The sequence below is a fragment of the Chaetura pelagica genome, unplaced genomic scaffold (assembly GCF_000747805.2).
Source record: "Chaetura pelagica isolate M959 unplaced genomic scaffold, ChaPel_1.0 scaffold36, whole genome shotgun sequence".
Classification (NCBI taxonomy): domain Eukaryota; kingdom Metazoa; phylum Chordata; class Aves; order Apodiformes; family Apodidae; genus Chaetura; species Chaetura pelagica.
The window spans coordinates 1,313,843-1,335,690 of NW_009953726.1; positions in this window are offsets into that span (position 1 = coordinate 1,313,843).

The following is a 21,848-nucleotide window of genomic DNA, read 5'->3' on the forward strand; positions in this document are numbered from 1 at the left end:
TTTCTTCAAAAAAGTGGCCAGGGAACAACTGGGAGTGACTGATTGGATTTTGGATTCAGTAATGTGCTAAGATAGGTTAAAATTTCAAAATAACTGCAGTAGTGCTAGCAGAGTCATACTGCATGTTATGAAATAAATATGATGAGAACTTGTACTTTATTACCTGGAGACTGTACCAAACACTGCAAACATGTACAGACTGGAACTCGTTAGCTTCACTTCAATGATTGCATCAAGAGAATGGCAAATAATTGATGGTAGGGAAAACATCTAGAAATAGAATATTTTTTTTAAAAAGAAGAGTGAGGACACTCCTGCCCATGCCTAATCATGGTTTCTCAAAGGACTTTTAAAAAATGAAACTGTGTTTAGTTTAAAGTACCTACTGCTGACATCTGTTTCCATGAGAACAGGAGCAGCAGCTAGAAATCACGTCACTGGAGTCCTTGTTGGTTGCACAGACCAACAAGACAGGAAACTGCAGATATTACATATACAAGCATCAGGACCAGTCAGCATAGTGGAAGAGGAAGGTTTTGTGGTGTTTTGGAATCCTTTAGTATACTTACAGGAACTCCTTGCAGCTAATATTACTGTTATTTTTTCTAACAAAAAAAATTTTAAAGGCAATTCAATGTAAAGCTGAAATCATAGAATCATAGAATCATAGAATCATAGAATCTTAGGGGCTGGAAGGGACCTCGAGAGATCATCTGGTCCAACCCCCCTGCCAGAGCAGGGTCACCTAGAGTACATCACACAGGAACTCATCCAGGTGGGTTTTGAATGTCTCCAGTGAAGGAGACTCCACAACCTCCCTGGGCAGTCTGTTCCAGTGCTCTGTCACTCTCACAGTAAAAAAATTTTTTCGGATATTCACCTTGAACTTCCTGTGCTCCAATTTGCAGCATGGTTCACATTAAGAGGAAATTCCACAAATGAAACATGAGAAATGAATCTGCTTTGGAGGTAGAAGTTCTAGAATATACAGAGATGAGAATTCATTGCAACTGCAACATTTTATTGCAAGGGTAAGCAAAGTGAGGATAAGAAGTTACAAAAAAAAATATATTGGATATGCAAAGTTCAGTAGTAATATAATTTCATAATAGATAATGAAAAAAATAATTATTTAGCTACTTCAGAGAAAAAGAGAAGATAAAAGGGAAGGTAAGAGCTCTAATTATCAGAAAGTAAATACACTAGAGGGGAGGAAAAGTGGAATTTCTAAGTACTTGCTCTGCTTCAGTTCACTCAAAACAACTCTTCTGTGAAATGATTAATTATGCTGGGAGTAGATGAACAACATAAGAGAAGAGACATCAACACCGTAAAGAGCAAGTGAGAAATTACCTGGACTGAATTAATGTTTTGAATCAGCAAGGCCAGATTAAATCCATCAGAGAGTACTAAAGGAATTAGCCAATGAGGTTTCATAGTCCATGGCAAATGATTTTACAGAACTCCAAGGAGATCCTAGGGTTGCAGATTAGAAGCCTGACATCCATTATAGGAAACATACCAGCTAAAAAGAGATGTAACATGAATAAAAGTATTATTAGTGCTAGAATGATGTTAAGGCACAGAGCAAAACAAATGTTAGCGTTTAAAAAGGACTTATATATTAGACAGAAGTGTCGTATATATGATATCTTTTGCCAAATAAGCATATTTACTACACTAATTCAAGGTATTGTAAGGTACAACCTGTAGAAAAGAAAAATCTAGGTTACCATAGCTCACTGAAACCAGATAGCATCTACACCAAATATTACCGAAACATTTCAGAAAGCAGAAAACCAAAGATGATTGCTCAATAAGGACTCTACGAACTTCATAGTTCTAGTAATCCTTAATAAACCCACACTTAATCCCCAGTCCATTAACTGTTGGCCTAGCTTAAATCCCTCTTTCCTCATAATTGATACTTCTTAACTTGTAAGATTCACATCTCAAAATCAGAAGTCAAAGTAGAAAACTAGTATGACTTATAACTTTTAAGTTTATACTGCTGGGCTCATCTACAGCCTCTTGAACATTAGATACAGATAAATCACCCATAAAGCAAAAAAGTAGATACTAAGTCACTCTCCTGAACAGAAGTCAGTTAATGGTGACAGATAAATGTTGCCATCTACAAAAAGTTTTCACCTCCAGTGTTCCCCCAGATTACCTTCTCTGTTTCTCTTCCAAATCTATCAGTCCACTGATAGCAACATGCCTTGGTCTTTGTTTCCAACATTAGACCAAATGTATAACTTATAGAATCATAGAATCATAGAATCATAGAATCTTAGGGGCTGGAAGGGACCTCGAGAGATCATCTAGTCCAACCCCCCTGCCAGAGCAGGGTCACCTAGAGTACATCACACAGGAACTCATCCAGGTGGGTTTTGAATGTCTCCAGTGAGGGAGACTCCACAACCTCCCTGGGCAGTCTGTTCCAGTGCTCTGTCACTCTTACAGTAAAAAAATTTTTTCGGATATTCACCTTGAACTTCCTATGCTCCAATTTACACCCATTACCCCTTGTCCTATCACTGGTCATCACTGAGAAAAGCCTAACTCCGTCCCCCTGACACTCACCCCTTACATATTTGTAAACATTGATGAGGTCACCCCTCAGTCTCCTTTTCTCCAAGCTAAAGAGACCCAGCTCCCTCAGCCTTTCCTCATAAGGGAGATGTTCCACTCCCCTAATCATCTTCGTAGCTCTGCGCTGGACTCTTTCGAGCAGTTCCCTGTCCTTTTTGAACTGAGGGGCCCAGAACTGGACACAATACTCCAGATGTGGCCTCACCAATGCAGAATAGAGGGGGAGGAGAACCTCTCTTGACCTACTAACCACACCCTTTCTAATGCACCCCAGGATGCCATTGGCCTTCTTGGCCACAAGGGCACATTGCTGGCTCATGGTCATCCTCCTGTCTACCAGGACCCCCAGGTCTCTTTCACCTACACTACTCTCCAGCAGTTCAGCCCCCAACCTGTACTGGGACATGGTGTTGTTCTTCCCCAAATGTAAAACTCTGCACTTCCCCTTGTTGAATTTCATCATGTTTCTCCCCGCCCAACTCTCCAACCTATCTAAGTCTCTCTGAATGGCAGCACAGCCTTCTGGTGTGTCAGCCACTCCTCCCAGCTTAGTGTCATCAGCAAACTTGCTGAGGGTACATTCTATACCCTCATCCAGGTCGTTGATGAAGATGTTGAACAACACCGGTCCCAGTACCGACCCCTGTGGGACTCCACTAGTCACACACCTCCAACCAGATTCTGCCCCATTGACTACAACTCTCTGACTCCTTCCTTTCAACCAGTTCCTAATCCACCTCACTTCCTGATCACCAAACCCATACCTGATCAACTTTTCTACAAGGATGCTGTGGGAGACGGTGTCAAATGCTTTACTGAAATCAAGATAAACCACATCTACCGCTCTACCATCATCTATCCACCTAGTAATTTCCTCATAGAAGGCTATGAGGTTAGTCAAACATGATTTACCCTTGATAAAACCATGTTGACTGCTCTTGATGACCCCCATGTCCTTGATGTGCCTGGAGATAGTGCCAAGAACAAGTTGTTCCATCACCTTTCCAGGGATGGAGGTGAGGCTGACCGGTCTATAGTTACCCGGGTCCTCCTTCTTGCCCTTCTTGTAGACTGGAGTGACATTTGCTATCCTCCAGTCCTCAGGCACCTCACCTGTTGCCCATGACTTACTGAAGATGATGGAGAGTGGCCTAGCAATGACCTCCGCCAGCTCCCTCAGCACCCTTGGGTGCATTCCATCTGGACCCATTGATTTATGGATGTCCAGATTACTCAACTGATCCCTAACCCAATCCTCATCTACCATGTCAAACTCTTCCTCTATCTTGACTTCTTCTGGGGCTATATGAATCTGGGGCTCATAGGGAGACCCTGCAGGAGTGAAGACAGAGGCAAAGAAGGCATTCAGCACCTCTGCCTTCTTTATATCCTCTGTCACCAGGGCTCCCACCTCATTCCTCAATGGGCCAATATTGCCTCTATTGCTAGTTTTGCTAGCTATGTATTTGAAAAAGCCCTTTCTATTATCCTTAACCTGACTTGCAAGGTTAAGTTCCAAGGAGGCCTTAGCTTTCCTAATTGCCTCCCTACATCCTCTGACAACAGTCCTATATTCCTCCCACGTGACCAGCCCCTCCTTCCATGATCTGTAGATTTTCCTTTTCCACTTAAGTTTGCCCAGTAGTTCCTTCTTTAACCATGCAGGTCTCCTAGCACCCTTACTAGATTTCCTAACCATTGGGACGCTCTGATCCTGTGCTTGCAAGAAGTGGTCCTTGAATGTTGACCAGCTATCTTGAGCTCCTTTATCTTCTAGCACCCTGTCCCATGGGATTTCCCTTAATAGATGATTGAGGAGACCAAAGTTTGCCCTGTGGAAGTCCAGGGTTCTGGTCCTGCTGGGTATTTTGTTCCTTCCACACAGGATCCTGAACTCCACCATCTCATGATCACTGCAGCCAAGGCTGCCATTGACCACCACTGCTTCAACAAGGCCCTCCTTGCTGGTTAGTACAAGATCCAGCAGCGCTCCTCTTCTAGTCGGCTTGTCCACCATTTGCATTAAGAAGTTATCATCAATGCACTGGAGGAACCTCCTAGACTGTGAAAGGCTGGCTGTGTGAGTCTTCCAGCAGATATCAGGGTAGTTGAAATCTCCCATGAGGACCAGGGACTGTAGTTGTGAGGCTGCTTTCAGTTGCCTGTAGAAAGCCTCATCAACCTCCTCACCTTGATCAGGAGGTCTGTAGTAGACCCCCACAACTGTGTCACCCGCACCTGCTTGCCCCTTAATTCTTACCCACAGACTTTCAACTTGCCCCTCATCAGCCCCTGCACGAAACTCAATACATTCTAGTTGCTCTCTCACATAAAGAGCAACTCCACCACCTCGCTTCCCTGCCCTATCTTTCCTAAAAAGCACATAACCATCCATGGCCACATTCCAGTCATGTGACCTGTCCCACCATGTCTCTGTTATTGCTACTAGATCATAACCCTTAGCCCGCACACCGACCTCTAACTCCTCCTGCTCGTTCCCCATGCTGCGTGCATTAGCATACAGGCATTTCCGGAAACGAACAGAGCACACCGGTGGGACTAAATCCTCCTTGGACAACCTGACTTTGGGCCATGGTGTGTTCCTCTTGTGCTTGTCCCTAACAGACCCGGTCTTCTCCCCTTCCCCCATCACATCTAGTTTAAAGCTCTATCAATGAGCCCTGCCAAGTCCTGCCCCAAAAGCCTCTTCCCCCTCTAGAAGCTAATAGCATGAGGCTTGAAAAGATAAGCTAAGTGTAAAAGCAGTAATGTATTATCCTGTGCCTTGGAAACTGCCTGATAAGCACTTATTTGCCTTATATCACATCTTCTGCTTAATGGTATTCCATTGCATCTAATTTTAATGTGTGCAAGCAAAACATCTTTTTATGTGCTGCTGAATCATATATTTACTTGGAGTGAGTTACAAAGAACAGTCTTACTTTTCTGTGTGATTTACCTAAATATTTTCTTGGACCAGAAGTGTTTTGCAATGGAAAATTCAGGCACTAATGCCAACTTAGTTGGGCAACACTGTAAAGTCTGGAAAGGAACTTAACCAGCATGATGGAGTATTATACTTCTGGGGCAGTTGTAATTCCAATGTCTTTTATGAAAAATGGAAGTGTGGCCATTTGTACAGTCATTTTAAAAAAATCTATGATTTCAGGTCATGGGCAGAGAAAAACATAACCCTAAGGGGAAGGCAGAATTTCAGTTTCTGCAACCACAGGTACTGGTACTGCATCAAACCATCAAAACTCACACAATTTCCACTTTAATGATGAACTGCAAAATCTCTGAATATTTGCAACATTGCAGGTCTCAGCAGCCCAAGACTAAGTATGACAACTTTCTACTTCTACAAATTGAGTCTTTCTCCTAAGAAATGCAGACCATTCCTTCATCCAAAAAGTGTATTAAAATGTAATTTGTGATTCATAACACGTATTAATTAATACATAGCTTAATTAATTAATTAATACATAGCTTAGAACAAAATCTTACTTAGAACATTATCTGATTTCTAATACAGGTCAATAATTGATATCTAGTGAAAAGTTTAAGGAAAGGCTCATGCATGGAGTGATCCTTCCTTGATATGACTGCTCCTGGCAATCAGTAAACTAAATTTGGGGGTTGTGTGGAAGTACATAACTCATTTTCCTGTGTCTGGGTGCATAGACTTAATTGTATGATCTGTTTGCTGAAGCTCTTTCTTCAACAAGCTGTTTCATGCCATGTTCAGCAGTAGTTCACTGTGCTGAGCCTATCTAAAGGCAGCTCTTCCCAGAGGAAGAATGCACAAGAAAACAAGGAACAAAGCCTGGAGGCTGCAAGTAACTGATGTGCATGTCACTTTTGCAGGGAGAGTCTGGACAGCTTGTAATTGATGCAATTTCTTGCAATAACAAAATGTTCCTGACATTTTGTTGATCACTGAGCAAATGTACTTTTAGTATGTCAAGTAAAATCAAGTATTGCTCCTATTCCTCTCCTGCTAGTTCTTAAGGATGGTGTTATGTACTAGGCTGCTTAATAAGAAATTTGAACTAAATAGATTAGAACAGAATGGTGTTGTTTACGACCCTAATGGCCACCAAACAGCTACTTCAATTTTCCTATTTCTGTATTTTTCATATTTACAAGCAATTAGAACAGGAATATAAGTGTGTGAGAGTGAGTGCGCTGTCAGCACGACATTGAAGAATATAACATTTTATGCAGGGAGATTTTTGCAAAATAAGGACATAGGAAATGGTTCACAGTCCATTTCTCATGTTACCTGCCAGGCAGATCCCACAGCAAACATTCATGGCCACATCTATCCAAAACTGATACAGCCACTGCAAGAATTAAGAACTTTATTCTGCTTCTTGGCACCTGGGGATTCTAATTAAGCAAAGCAGAGCTTTGCAAGATATAAACCCAGGGGCAAAGTCCTCAATTTCAGTAGAAGAGAGCTTGGCAAGGGGCAGAGGTCAGAGGAGAGAGGATCAAGAAGGATACAATACCTCATGATGGAGGCCATTCCTACTCTTCCCTTCCTTTCCATCTTTCAGATCAACACGATGATAAGTTTTATCAGAGGATCCCACTTTTCTGCTTTGACTGTGACATGTCTCCTGTGGGCTTCTCGCACCAAAAGGAGGACATAGCTGTGAGCAAGCTAAAGAAACTTCATTCCAAACAGAAATTATTTAGCTTGAGACAGAACCTGAGCAAGGATTATGTAGAGAACTGAACAACTGACTAACTTACATTTTGCAGTTTCTAGTTTCATTTAGAGATCTGAGGAGTACTGCACTTTAATAATGCTGTAATGTTAGAGGGACACTGAACATCTCAATTTTGTCTGCAAGTTCTTTCAGACCACTTGACTTAGCCACTGTAAGAAATTATTTTAAAAGGTACTAAATTTTGTAGCTGTCACATATAATTGGGGTGTAATTTTGCTCCTGCTCTTTCAGTTAGCATCACACAAAGCACAGCAATATCCACCCGATGAAGTTTTTCATTTTTGAGCTTACTTTCCTTTCCAAATTACAGATATTGTGAGAAGCTGACCAAAAGATGGTGAAGCTGAGCATTCTGTGAGAAGGGAACAAGGCAAATAGCAGGATCATTGCCCTAGACTTCAAGAAAGCAGATTTTGGCCCATTCAGGTGACTTGGTTGGAAGGCTCCCATAACATATGATGGTGGAAAGAAGAAGGCCCCAGAAGATGTAGCTGATTGTCCAACATTACCAAAAATAGTCCATGCACATGTGCAGAGAGTCAAGCAAAGGTGGCAGGAGGCCAGCATGGGTGAACAAGGAGCTCCTGACTAAACTCAAACATAGAAAGGATGCATGAAGAAGTGGAAGCAAGGACAGGTGACCTGGCAGAAATATAAAGACACTGTCAATTGTACAGAAATGGAGTTAGGAAAGCCAAAGCCCACCTAGAATTTAATCTGGTTGGGGAACTGAAAAGCAACAAGGACTTCTACAGGTAGATCAACAGCAAAGGGCTGACCAACCTGATTGCTTTCTGTGATGAAATTAAAAGCTTGGTGAATAAGGGGCATGTTGTTTATTTGGACTTTAGCAAGGCTTTTGACACTGGCTCCCATAACATCCTCCTAGACAAACTGATGAAATACAGGTTAGATAAATAGACTGCAAAGTGGTTTGAGGACTGAACTTCTGGTCTCAAAAGTTATGAATGATGACACAAAGTCCAGCTGGACCAGTGACTCCTAGTGTATTCCAAGGGTCAATACTAGGCCCAGTACTGTGTAACATCTTCACTAATGACCTGGCTGATGGGACAGAGTGCACCCTCAACAAATTTGCCAATGTCAAAACCTGGGAAGTGGTTGTGCCACCATTCAGAGGGACCTCAACAGATTGGAGAAGTGGGCAACGTCATGAAACTCAATCCAGGACAATGCAAAGTCCCACAGCTGGTGAGGAAATACCCCATGCACCAGTACAACCTAGGTGCCAACTGGCTGGAAAGCAGCTTTGCAGGAAGAGCCCCAGGGGTTGTTGTGGGCAGCAAGCTGGCCAGGAGCCATGAGCTGCTCCTGCAGCAAAGACAGCCAGCTTCAGTCTGGGCTGCACTAGGAGCATTACTGCCAGCAGGTCAAGGAAGGTGATTCTTCCCCTGTCATCAGCATTGGTGAAGCAACATCTGGAGTGCTGAGGCAGTGCTGGGCACCCTAGCACAGGAAAGACATGGACATACTGGGGTGAGTCCACTGAAAGGACTGGAATATCTACCATATGAGAAAAGGCTGAGAGAGCTGGCACTGTTCAACATTGTCCAGAAAATGCTCAAGAAGAGTGTCACCTAATGGGAGGCTGTAAAGAGAGAGCTAGACTCTTCTCAGTGGTGCCAAGTGAAAAGAGAAGCAGCAATGTGGACTTAAACTGAAATAAAGGAAATTCTGCTTAAACATAGGTAAAAACTTCTCTTACTGTGAAGGTAGTCAGACACTGGAAAAAGTTCCTCAGAGAGGTTGTGAAGTATCTCCCTGGACATACTCAAAACCCAACTGGGCATGGCTCTCAACAACCTACTCTAGCTGACCTTACTTTGAGCAGAGAGACTGGATTAGATGATCTCCAGAAGCCCCTTCCAGCCTCAACCATTCTGTAATTCTGTCTGTTGTAAGCACAGGTACTACTCATTTTCTATAGTTTTGTTTCTGTGGTGTGGCTTCTCCAAAGCCAGCTGGTAACCAAAAAGTCATCTTCGCAAGGAATTAAGTCAGAATTAGGAATTTACAAAAAAAAAGGATCATTCTTGGCAGTCATCTCACTCTGAGTCCTTGAGAGCTCATGTCAAGTAGCTGAAACCACTGTTACAATAACAGTATCTATACACTCCGTAGGGACAACTAAGTGAAAGAGTCTGAGAATTGAAGAAGTATCAAAAGTAGAATTAAAAATCGTTTTCAGAAGTGTCAGTTTTGCAGCTATTACAGTTGTTAACAATTTGACTGTAATAGGATGACATGTGATGATCTGAATGAAAGAGAACTGTGATAGCCTGTCTGGATCTAGCACCCCCATAGTGAATGGAATGGAACGGAATGGAATAGAATAGAATAGAATATTTCACTTGGAAGGGACCTACAAGAATCATCTAGTCCAACTGCCTGAGCAATTCAGGGCTGACCAAAAGTTAAAGCATGTTATTAAGGTCATTGTCCAAATGCCTCTGAAACACTGATCTCTGTCAGGAGTTAGGAGAGAGCGCAGACATCACTCCACAGAATCACAGAATCTTAGGGGTTGGAAGGGACCTCAAAAGATCATCTAGTCCAACCTCCCTGCCAGAGCAGGGTCACCTAGAGCACATCACACAGGAACATGTCCAGGCGGCTTTTGAATGTCTTCAGCAAAGGGGGCTCCACAGCCTCTCTGGGCAGCCTGTTCCAGTGCTCTGTCACTCTCACAGGAAAGAAGTTTTTTAAGCTGGGAAAAGTTTTCAAGGAATAGTTACTTTTGTTACTTGTGATTCTGTAAACCAGCTTTCTTACCCCTGACCAGCCATGAAATATCCAAGATATATGTGCAGTCTTAACTTCCTTGATATTTGCTTATCCCTAGATACCATTTTCAGCCAATTTGTTCCGAAGACTGCTCATTAATATTTTATTCTGGATGTCTTTAAAAAGGGAGAGAAAGAAGAGCAAAAACAGCCTGGAGAAGAAGCTGAGAGGCCAAAGACAGGTTATCCTCTTCCATGACAAGAATAGCAAGAGGATCTGCTTGGATTTCTACTAATAAAGGTAAGGGTATTCAACTCCCTCTTTATTTGAAGAGATTGTGAGGGGAATTATTGCAGTAACTTGCTGTGATACAGTTTTCATGGCTGCAGTCCTCCATGCTGCTAAAGGAAAGAATCTTTTTTCTGTTATAAAACTCTTTCCAGAGGAGACATTTGCTTTTGTTGTTGTCTCTGAGCAGATCCACCAATGCTGATTATATAGGAGATGGTGAGGGAGTTTTTGCACCCAGCTTGGAAACTCCAGCATGTGTGGAGCTTATTTCTGTGCCACTTGATGTAAATGACTTTCAGCTGAAACAGGAGACCTTCAGGGTGGCAAAGACTGAGCACATACTCCCTGCTGTGTGATTATGAAGCTTAGTGGCTTAGCTATTAAGGAGGTGAGTTGTGATACCCAACTGTAAGTGACATCCAGGTAAAGTCACATGTTTTAAGTCTCCTTCTTTAGCTTTCTGTGAAGCCAAGAAACATATGCATAGTCAGTAGCAGCTGAATGGAAATGTAGAAAGGTGCTCCTAATAATCTCTCAACTATTAGTAGCAACTCCACCTGAGACCAGTACTTACTAAAAATGCTTGAGTGGGTTTATCTATGGGCTAGCACACCAAATCTTTTTGTACATATAGAATATCAGCAGACAGGCTGTGTCTGTGACCAAGACCTCAGTGGATGTGATGAAAGTCAACAGCTCCTCCAAAAGAAAGTGGTAGTATCTGTTCTAAAATTTTTAAGCAACTTGTTTCTCCCCATTCTTGCCTGAGGTGAACTTTAGCTAAAAGAGATAAGTCACAGAGCAGTGCTGGCAGAGCATCCATGGTACATATTTTTGTGCTGAAAGAAAAGGTTCTAGGGAGACTCAGAGCTTTCTTTGAAGTGTTATGTACCTGGATCCCTCCCTGTAACCAACATGTTCCTGTGCAGCAATTTCAAAATGGTGAAATGTCCCCAGAAGATACATCCTCTCCAGCTGCTCCAGGTCAGAATAATCAGTGGCAACTCAGAGGTGTAAAATAACTCCTGTGTTGACTTGCTGCTCACTTGGTATATCTACAAGTGCATTAAAGGTTTGTGTAAAGAATGAAAGGTGTTTGCTGTTGAATGACACTGGTGTTCCCATATTGCATTATATACTGTTCAATATTACTTTTATTCCCTGACTTGAGCCATAAGTAGGACAGCAAAATGTGGTACTTTCTTTGGGCATCTGCCTTTTGAATTATACAATGCACAATACCTTGGAAGAACATTGGCTGGGGAAGACCAGCACTACACTCTTGAAAAGGCATTGACTGCTCAGGAAATTAAATTTAAAATTAATAGGGAAGCTAAAGTGACTTTACTTTGACAAATACAGTAAAGGGAACAAGCAGCAGCAGCTGGTTTAATTGAACAAGTGATGCCAAGAAAAGGTAGGACATTCTTATTTACTTCTCCTGATAACTATCAGCTGGTTAGTATCGTTGTGAAAAGCTATGTTATTTAGCAGAAGTGGAAAGCAAGATGCCTGTTTTACCTTGTGACAAAAATAGCATTAATTTATGGTACCTTGAACAGCTACCTCTTGAAGATAAAGGGAATACTTATCTAGGGCATAGTACTTGCTGTTCTCAAGTTCAGTGGTAGGTCACTGTCTCTTGTTGCTGGGCTAAATGCCCAGATACCTCCTGGTTAAAAAGTTATGGTGGTACTGGGTGATGCAGAAGGGTCCTGAAACTAATTCTGCAGTAAAACTACAAGGTAAACGTGCTATCCTTGCCTCAGGCATTAGCAAAATATGCTGCTTTTGTCCTTTAAAACTAAAACAACAACAAAGAAATATTAAAGGGGTTTTATTCTTTCTGGAGATGTACAACTTGCAAGAAAAGAGAGTACTGTCCTCTGAAAACTGCTTTATTGGAACAGTGGTGTATTTAGGATTCATTAAAAGGTTTAGCAAAAAAAATGCAACAAAGTCACCACCTTTCTGTTAGAAAGCAGCAATAAAGTTCACTATTTAATAGACAGGAGAAGATTCTTGCCATTTTTTTGAGTCAAATAGGTGTTAGTTGGTTGTGACCATCTTGGTAGCCTGAGAAGCAGTGCCTCGATGTGGTTTGGTTCTGTTGACAGAGATAAGGCTGCACTGATCATGCAGAATACTGAAAGGAACAATAATATTTTCCTAGAGACAGGCAAAGTATTTGCAAAGGTCTAATTTCACAAACTTCCACATAAAGAGGGCGAAAAAAGCACTAAGTTAAAATGCTGCTTCCAAGGACAAGACTAAAACTACTCAGCTGGCTGCACTCATGAGCAACAGCTGCATGATGGATTGAGACAAAAACAACCAAAAATTATATAATAACTCTGTGGCAATGAAGATTCCAGAAACGTACAAGATGAATCTAATTTAAATTGCCATTTCCTTCAGGATTTATAGTTGGTCCTCAAACACAGAACTTTGTATCTTCCATTTTAACACTGGGTGCATAACTTTTCTGTGATTCTGCAGTATAAATCATTTCCAATAGAAGGATTTGAAGCGCTGCAGTTACCTCAGCTTGCAAAATATGTCATATAGAGCCACACAGGCTTTCCTAAAAAAGTCTCTTTTTCTGCTTCATTTCAGCATCATGAAAATCCAAAAGCATTTGGGCAGACTTAGACTGTGCTTTTGAGAAAAGCTACAAAGAGGGTAGAATATGCAAGGTTTACTTCAGTTGAGCTTTCTTCCTTTTCAGGCTTCCCTTATACCTGCTACAGCAGTTCTCTTATTTCCTTTTTCTCCACATGTGAGATTCAGATTGAACATAATGACTTTGCAAAGATGTGACAGACATCCCTGCTGCTTTTCAGCCTTTCTGATAAATCTGAAAGCAATATATCCTGCATCATATATGATTGTGTTGAAAAATGCTTAGTCTCCAAATGTCTGCCCTATTTGTTTGGAATAACCCAGAGTGACAATAGGCTGAATTCACCTACAGTGAAACTTCATAGATTATGAAGAAAAGGTAAGAGGGATTAATTTTCCCTGAACACTCTTGTTAAAATTATTACAATGAATCACTGTTATTTGAATATATACTTCTACTACCTCTATTTTAGAAATAAAATGCAATTTATAGCAAAGTGTTAATACAAAATTTCCAGACATTTATTTCCTCTACCAAATATTTTTGCATAAGTTACCTGTATTGTGGGAAATAGTCTTGTTTTAAATATGTTTTCTTTGCATTGGTATAAACCTCCAGCAGACAGAGCAGTGAAGATGGTTTTCTGAGCACAACTATTTTTTTGGATCTGCACTGGAAGGAGGTGAAACTAGAGATCTGTAGAATCTCTTTCTACTCTTTTCCATAGCTGAACCCAAACCTGGCTATGGGTTCACAGAACCAAATAGTTCGAGCCAGTCATAGAATCATAGAACGGTTAAGATTGGAAGGGAACTTAAAGATCATCAGGTTCCAGCCTCCCTGCTATGAGCAGGGACACCTCACACTAGACCAGGCTGCACAAGACTCATCCAACCTGGCCTTGAACACCCCCAGGGAGGGGCTTCCACAACCTCCCTGGGTAACCTTATTCCAGCACCTTACTACCCTCATGGTGAAGAATTTCTTCCTGATGTCTAACCTAAATCTTCCCTCTTTCAGTTTAAAACCATTACCCCTTGTCCTATCACTATGTTCTCTGGTGAAAAGCCCCTCCCCAGCTTTCCTGTAGTCCCTTCAGGTACTGGAAGGAGCTATAAGGTCTCCCTGGAGCCTTCTCTTCTCCAGGCTGAACAGCCCCAACTCCCTCAGCCTGTCTTCATAGCAGAGCTGCTCCAGCCCTTTGATCATCTTCATGGCCCTTCTCTGGACCCTCTCCAACAGCTCCATGTCTTTCCTGTGCTGAGGGCACAAGAACTGTGCACATTATTCCAGGTGGGGTCTGACCAGAGCAGAGTAGAGGGGCAGAATCACCTCCCTGGCCCTGCTGGCCACACTTCTTTTGATGCAGCCCAGGACACAACTGACCCTCCAGGTCCAGTGCTCACTGGCAGGTCATGTCAATCTTCTCATCTACTGCCAACCCCAAGTCCTTCTCCTCAGGACTGCTCACTATCCATTTTCCCCCCAGCCTGTATTTGTGCCTGGGGTTGTGCCAACCCAGGTGCAGGACCCTGCACTTGGCCTTTTTTAACTTGATGAGGTTGGAACTGGCCCACCTCTCCAGCCTGTCAAGGTCCCTCTGGATGGTGTCCCTTCCCTCTAGGATGTCAACCACACCACACAGCTTGGTATTGTCAGCAGACTTGCTGAGGATACACTCAATCCCACTGTCCATGTCTCCAACAAAGATTTTAAACAGCACTGGTCCCAGTACTGACCCCTGAGGGAAACCACTCATCACCTGCCTCCATTTGGACATTGAGCCATTGACCACAACTCTCTGGGTATGGCCATCCAGCCAATCTCTTATCCACTGAGTGGTCTGTCAAATCTACGTCTTGTCAGTTTGGAGACCAGGATGTCATGTGGGACAGTGATTAATGCCTTGCACAAATCCAGGTAGATGATGTCAGTTGCTCTGCCACCATCCACCATCTCTGTAGCCTTGTTGTAGAAGACCACCAGATTGGTCAGGCATGACTTGCCCTTAGTGAAGCCAGGTTGACTGTCACCAATCACCTCCTTATTAAACAGAATTGCCAGTATCTTCCTGGTTACCAGCAACTGTGTTCTGAAGATTGTATAATTGTTTTTAATTAAATGGCAGCAGATGCTATGTGAATTTCTGTAGGAGTGTGTTTTATTTTAAAATTTCACAGAAAACTGGCCATGAGTTTGTTTTGAATTTGAAATATTTGAGAACAAAAGTAAATGCAATAGATCAAATGGCAAAAACATTGCTAAATGTCTTGTTAGCTCTAGTATGGTTTTGTCAAAATTATATTACATAACTACTCATCTGCTTCTTTTGTAATACAATGGCAAAGAGGAGGAAAAAAAGTCCAAAAATAATTGAAAAAAATGCTATTTAAGTACTTTCAGGAACAATTTTATTAATGAAGGGATCATTTCACTATCTGATAGAACTAAAATAAAATCAATGATATTTCACCAACTGTAAACATTATTATTCTAGTCACAAAGTAAAATACATGTTTAAAAAAATTCTTCAATTTAAAGCAAAGTGATTCCATTACATGCTTAGGTCTATCCCTTCCCTTACGTCAGGAATATTTTATTTGAGAGCAAACAGTATCTGTTTTGAGCCTATCTTCACATGCCACAAACTGCTTTTAGTCCAAAAACTACATGGAAAGGAAATAAGGTATTTTTTGGAGGACACTGCAGAGAAGCTGTATTTTTGAGGACACCATGGAAAGGGAAAGACAGATGGTGGTAAGGGAGGGAAAGGAACTTTCTTGGCTTTTAGGAAGAAGCAAGAAGACAGCTGTAAATGAGGAAATGTAGAAGATCATGAGTGGGATCATGAAGGAATATGTATTATTGCTTGAGTTTGTGGTGTATCTTCCATGATGGTTCTTGCTACCCTTCTCTCTTCCTGCATGGGTTTGGTTACAAGGAAGAGAGTCTGTAAATGCTCTTAGAGGTGAAGAGCCCAAAATAGAAATGCCATGAATGAACCAGTGTGAATTATCACAGCCCTCTAGCCACCCTACGTTGAGCCCAGCAAGTGGTGGCCAAGATGATGACAGGGATGGAGCAAATGACAAAAAAGGCTGACTGAGCAGGTTGGGGTTTTTTTCAGCCTGAAGAAGGGAAAGGGATGATCTAATTAATCTAATTCAAATGCCTCTAAAAACACACACTAGAAAATACAGCCAGACTCTCCATTCATGTAAACAATGAAAGGACAAGGAGAAACAGAAACAAATTGTAGCAAGGAAAATTCCAATCAGATATAAGGAGAAAAATTCTTCACCATGAGACTGAACTGATTCAAGGAGACCTGAAGGTTTCTGGAACCTCAGTCCTTGAAGATACTCAGAATTTGACTGCACTGAGCAATTAAATACAACTACAGAGTCATAGCAGATTACTTACATTATTCCGCTATTCTAAAAAAATTCCATCACTAACCTGTTGTTATAGAATAGCAGTGAGATCCCTGCCACAAAGCTCTGAAGACAACCTGGAATGCCAGAGCTGTGCCTCAAAAATTTGAAACACTGGAAAAAGAAAACTTGAGAAGGAAAGTTTGCATAGAGTGAGAACAAGATTAAAAAGCAAGAAGAGTGGACCTTGTTAAAAGCAATGACTAACTCTGACAGTAGCAGCTCTGATATTCCACTAATTAGCACTGCATTTAGCCTTGATGAGGCAGCAGCACTAGCAGGTAGGGACCATCTCTTAAGGCACTGGCAACTCTAAAATTTCATAAGGGTTTCAGAACACTCAACAATTTCAGGGAAAGGTGGCAGATTTTGACAAGGCAAAAAGAGCCCCATGAGTAAATGAACTTGGAACTGTGACACTTTCACCACATTTTCCCCCTTACCTCTTTTTTTCATTATTGTTCATGATTCTTCTTCCTGGTGAGTTTCACCATGAAGGAAAGTTGGGTCTTCCTAATGTTTTACAAGAGGTACAGACTGCTTTTCTCCCTCAGAGATTCCTACAGCACTAGGACATTCTCAGTGCTTAGAAACAAGTCTAGTTTATTTCCCAAAGACCTTATAAGCCATTAACTGTTAGTAAAACAGTAAATACATGAAAGCACTTTGGGGTAATAGTATAGATATGTTGAGAAGCACACTGTGTCATCATGCCTTTTCATTCAAACCTGCTCATCACGTTGTCTTTGTTTTAGGGAAAAAATGTCAAATGTTATAATGAGGAATTCAAGGTTTTCATGCTCCTCCCTGGAGATCTTCAAGGCCAGGTCGGTTGGGGCCTTGAGCAACCTGATCTACTAGGAGGTGTCCCTACCCATGCAGGAAGGTTGAACTAGATGATCTATAAGGTCCCTTCCAACCCAAACCATTCTATGATTCTATAGCACATGCTGTACAAAATTAATTCTCATGATATGTGTAAGCCTTCCAAAGAAGGGGCAAAAAATGTGCAGAACAACAGATAAACCAATGCAAGAGGAGTTTTAAGCAGCCTGAGAAAGATGAAGGGCAAAAAGTTTCTCAGAACCTCAAAATTCACAATGGTGCTGAGAAAATTCGGGAATAGCTCAGTGAAAGGAAGGTGCCAAATCAACAGCTCAATTTATGACCTGAACATGAAGTGCAGCAATCCTATTTTACTGACCAGGTAGAGGACATTGCTGCAGGTTGCTAACACAGCAGCACCAAGGCAGACAATTTTAGGCAGCTTTTTTCAAGTTCAATGACCAAGCACAATTTTACTGAAGATGCAACAGTGTGTAAAGGTGATCAGTTGATGCAGTTTTAACATTTTAACCCAAACCTGTATCAGTTGGGATGAAGTATCTCCATTTGACTGCAGGTGCCATAGATCATTAGGTACATGTCTGTTTCTTCTAGCACATACATATTTTTCAAAATGTAGATATTGAAGAATTGCCCCACCTTATTCTTTCCACATCAAACTGCTTATTGGATTAATTACACCAAAGATGTGCCTGACAGAGCCACTAGTTTGGGGAATTCAGCTCCCTGTTCACCAGTTGAATACCTGAATGCAATTTCTGATTTATTTCCTGTCTTTATGAAACATATTTTGCAAAAACTTAACAAATAATCACAGCAGAACCCTACCTATTTTTAAAGGATTTTAGAAGAATAAAGAAAAATAAATATCTGGAAAGGTGGTCAGTTTGAAAACAGAACAAGTCTTCACAGACTATAAAATAGACAAAGACCAAGATGGTATATGCTGGAGGCAGTCACTAATGATCTGCACTCAGCCAAAAGAACACTTGAAGAAGCAGCAAGATGAGGGGAAAAAAGGAGCCAGGTACATATTTTCTCTGTATTCCTATTAAAGCCAATCATTAGGTCTTCTAAGAGATTCTTTAAGAGCTTGCTAAAAAGGTTTTGGGTTCTTTAGCTAATAAGTCAGGTTAAGGATAATAGAAAGGGCTTTTTCAAATACATAGCTAGCAAAACTAGCAGTAGAGGCAATAATGGCCCATTGAGGAATGAGGTGGGAGCCCTGGTGACAGAGGATATAAAAAAGGCAGAGGTGCTGAATGCCTTCTTTGCCTCTGTCTTCACTCCTGCAGGGTCTCCCTATGAGCCCCAGATTCATATAGCCCCAGAAGAAGTCAAGATAGAGGAAGAGTTTGACATGGTAGATGAGGATTGGGTTAGGGATCAGTTGAGTAATCTGGACATCCATAAATCAATGGGTCCAGATGGAATGCACCCAAGGGTGCTGAGGGAGCTGGCGGAGGTCATTGCTAGGCCACTCTCCATCATCTTCAGTAAGTCATGGGCAACAGGTGAGGTGCCTGAGGACTGGAGGATAGCAAATGTCACTCCAGTCTACAAGAAGGGCAAGAAGGAGGACCCGGGTAACTATAGACCGGTCAGCCTCACCTCCATCCCTGGAAAGGTGATGGAACAACTTGTTCTTGGCACTATCTCCAGGCACATCAAGGACATGGGGGTCATCAAGAGCAGTCAACATGGTTTTATCAAGGGTAAATCATGTTTGACTAACCTCATAGCCTTCTATGAGGAAATTACTAGGTGGATAGATGATGGTAGAGCGGTAGATGTGGTTTATCTTGATTTCAGTAAAGCATTTGACACCGTCTCCCACAGCATCCTTGTAGAAAAGTTGATCAGGTATGGGTTTGGTGACCAGGAAGTGAGGTGGATTAGGAACTGGTTGAAAGGAAGGAGTCAGAGAGTTGTAGTCAATGGGGCAGAATCTGGTTGGAGGTGTGTGACTAGTGGAGTCCCACAGGGGTCGGTACTGGGACCGGTGTTGTTCAACATCTTCATCAACGACCTGGATGAGGGTATAGAATGTACCCTCAGCAAGTTTGCTGATGACACTAAGCTGGGAGGAGTGGCTGACACACCAGAAGGCTGTGCTGCCATTCAGAGAGACTTAGATAGGTTGGAGAGTTGGGCGGGGAGAAACATGATGAAATTCAACAAGGGGAAGTGCAGAGTTTTACATTTGGGGAAGAACAACACCATGTCCCAGTACAGGTTGGGGGCTGAACTGCTGGAGAGTAGTGTAGGTGAAAGAGACCTGGGGGTCCTGGTAGACAGGAGGATGACCATGAGCCAGCAATGTGCCCTTGTGGCCAAGAAGGCCAATGGCATCCTGGGGTGCATTAGAAAGGGTGTGGTTAGTAGGTCAAGAGAGGTTCTCCTCCCCCTCTATTCTGCATTGGTGAGGCCACATCTGGAGTATTGTGTCCAGTTCTGGGCCCCTCAGTTCAAAAAGGACAGGGAACTGCTCGAAAGAGTCCAGCGCAGAGCTACGAAGATGATTAGGGGAGTGGAACATCTCCCTTATGAGGAAAGGCTGAGGGAGCTGGGTCTCTTTAGCTTGGAGAAAAGGAGACTGAGGGGTGACCTCATCAATGTTTACAAATATGTAAGGGGTGAGTGTCAGGGGGACGGAGTTAGGCTTTTCTCAGTGATGACCAGTGATAGGACAAGGGGTAATGGGTGTAAATTGGAGCATAGGAAGTTCAAGGTGAATATCCGAAAAAATTTTTTTACTGTAAGAGTGACAGAGCACTGGAACAGACTGCCCAGGGAGGTTGTGGAGTCTCCCTCACTGGAGACATTCAAAACCCACCTGGATGAGTTCCTGTGTGATGTACTCTAGGTGACCCTGCTCTGGCAGGGGGGTTGGACCAGATGATCTCTCGAGGTCCCTTCCAGCCCCTAAGATTCTATGATTCTATGATTCTATGAGTTGACTGTCTGTTCATATGATGGTAGCTTAAAGGAGTTTTTAAGAGACTTCTTCAGCATTCTGAAAGAATGATTTTTTGTCGCAAAGAGAGACACAATATATTGCAAGAAGAAAAATACTGTTTGCAAGAGGGGAGTAACAAGAACTGTATTGTTCCTTTAAAAGGCAATCAGGAGTTGGTTTATAAAGAGTTTTAAAAAATGAAGAAAGAACAATTTTAGAGGTTTAATTAGAACAATCATGATTTTTTTTTCCTAAAAATAATTATAGTAACAGTCTCTTTGCTTTCATACCACTCCTATTTGCAGCACATTGCTGTGCAAGTAACCACATTCACTGGTTTGCGACAGCTTGCTGGCTTCACAGAATGTGTTATGAAGACAATGTGCTTTAATATAAATGCATTGGCTGTATCAGATGTAAATATTAGATAAGTAGAGAACTTTCAAACTATTGGCTTTTTTAACATCAGAACAACCTGGATGTCAGGAAGTGTATTCAGTAAAATCAGAATTGGGTTGATAGGGGCAGAAGTTTCAAGTGATGAAAATATGAGACTGGATTCTATGTCTGGCTTTGCTTTAATTTCCAATACACGGGGTAGATTCCTTTCCCATTACCTTTCTATTTATTCATATTAATACTGGAGTTGTTAAAAATATTGTGGATGTTTTAAAGAAAAGAGAAACCAGGTTATTTTCCTGTGGAATGCAGAGAGAGGAAGACCGAAGACCAGGACCAAAGATTTAGGAAATTGGTACATTTTATGAGCAGGATTTGTAGAATGTCTCTGTAAATTCTGTTTATCTTAACAACTGTCTTATTCTCGCTGATCTGCCACAGTTCAGTATTAGGGATTTTTCTGCACCAACACCCATTGCTATGACATCTTTCCAACAGTCATCTTTCTCACAAAATAAAGGAGTGTTAAAATTTGCTTATGAGCATGGTCAAGAAAGTAAACCTACAGCATAGATAAAAGAAATAGATGTAGGTATGGATCTGGTCAGAGGACATATTCTAGGGTGAAAAACACAGAGAAGGGAACTCAAACCCCAGAAAATGAAGTAATTTTGTCACTTTTTGTTGCTAAACTTTTCCTTCTGTCTGTGGTCTAATGTTTGAGGGATACCTCACACTGCAGGTACCAGCAGCAGAGATATTATGGTCCACAGCAATGTCTTCTAGAAGAATACCAGCTGGCTTTAAAATTCCAAGGGAATCAATGGGGTTCATTCCTTTGGCTGTTGAATGTGAACAGCTTACGAAGGAAGAAAAGTAATATATTCCAGAAGAAAGGCTGCCAAGCTGGAAAAAAATATCTTAAAAACTCTTTAAGTGGTTAATTTCATCCCATATGTTCTCATTGTTTAAAGCTGATGAGGAATATGTGTAAACCCCAAAGGGAGGAATCAACATCAGGACCTCTGAATTCTAATTACATTCCAATTAACTTTCTGACACTACCCTTCACTCACCAGTGGTCTCACAGAAGTCCTATCATTCTGCTGCATGCCCAACTTAGAGACATATTTTAGGTACACTGCATGCTACTTCGAGTTCTGTGATCTCTGGCTTAAATATTTGGACCAAATTGGGTATTTCTGAGGTCTCAGGAA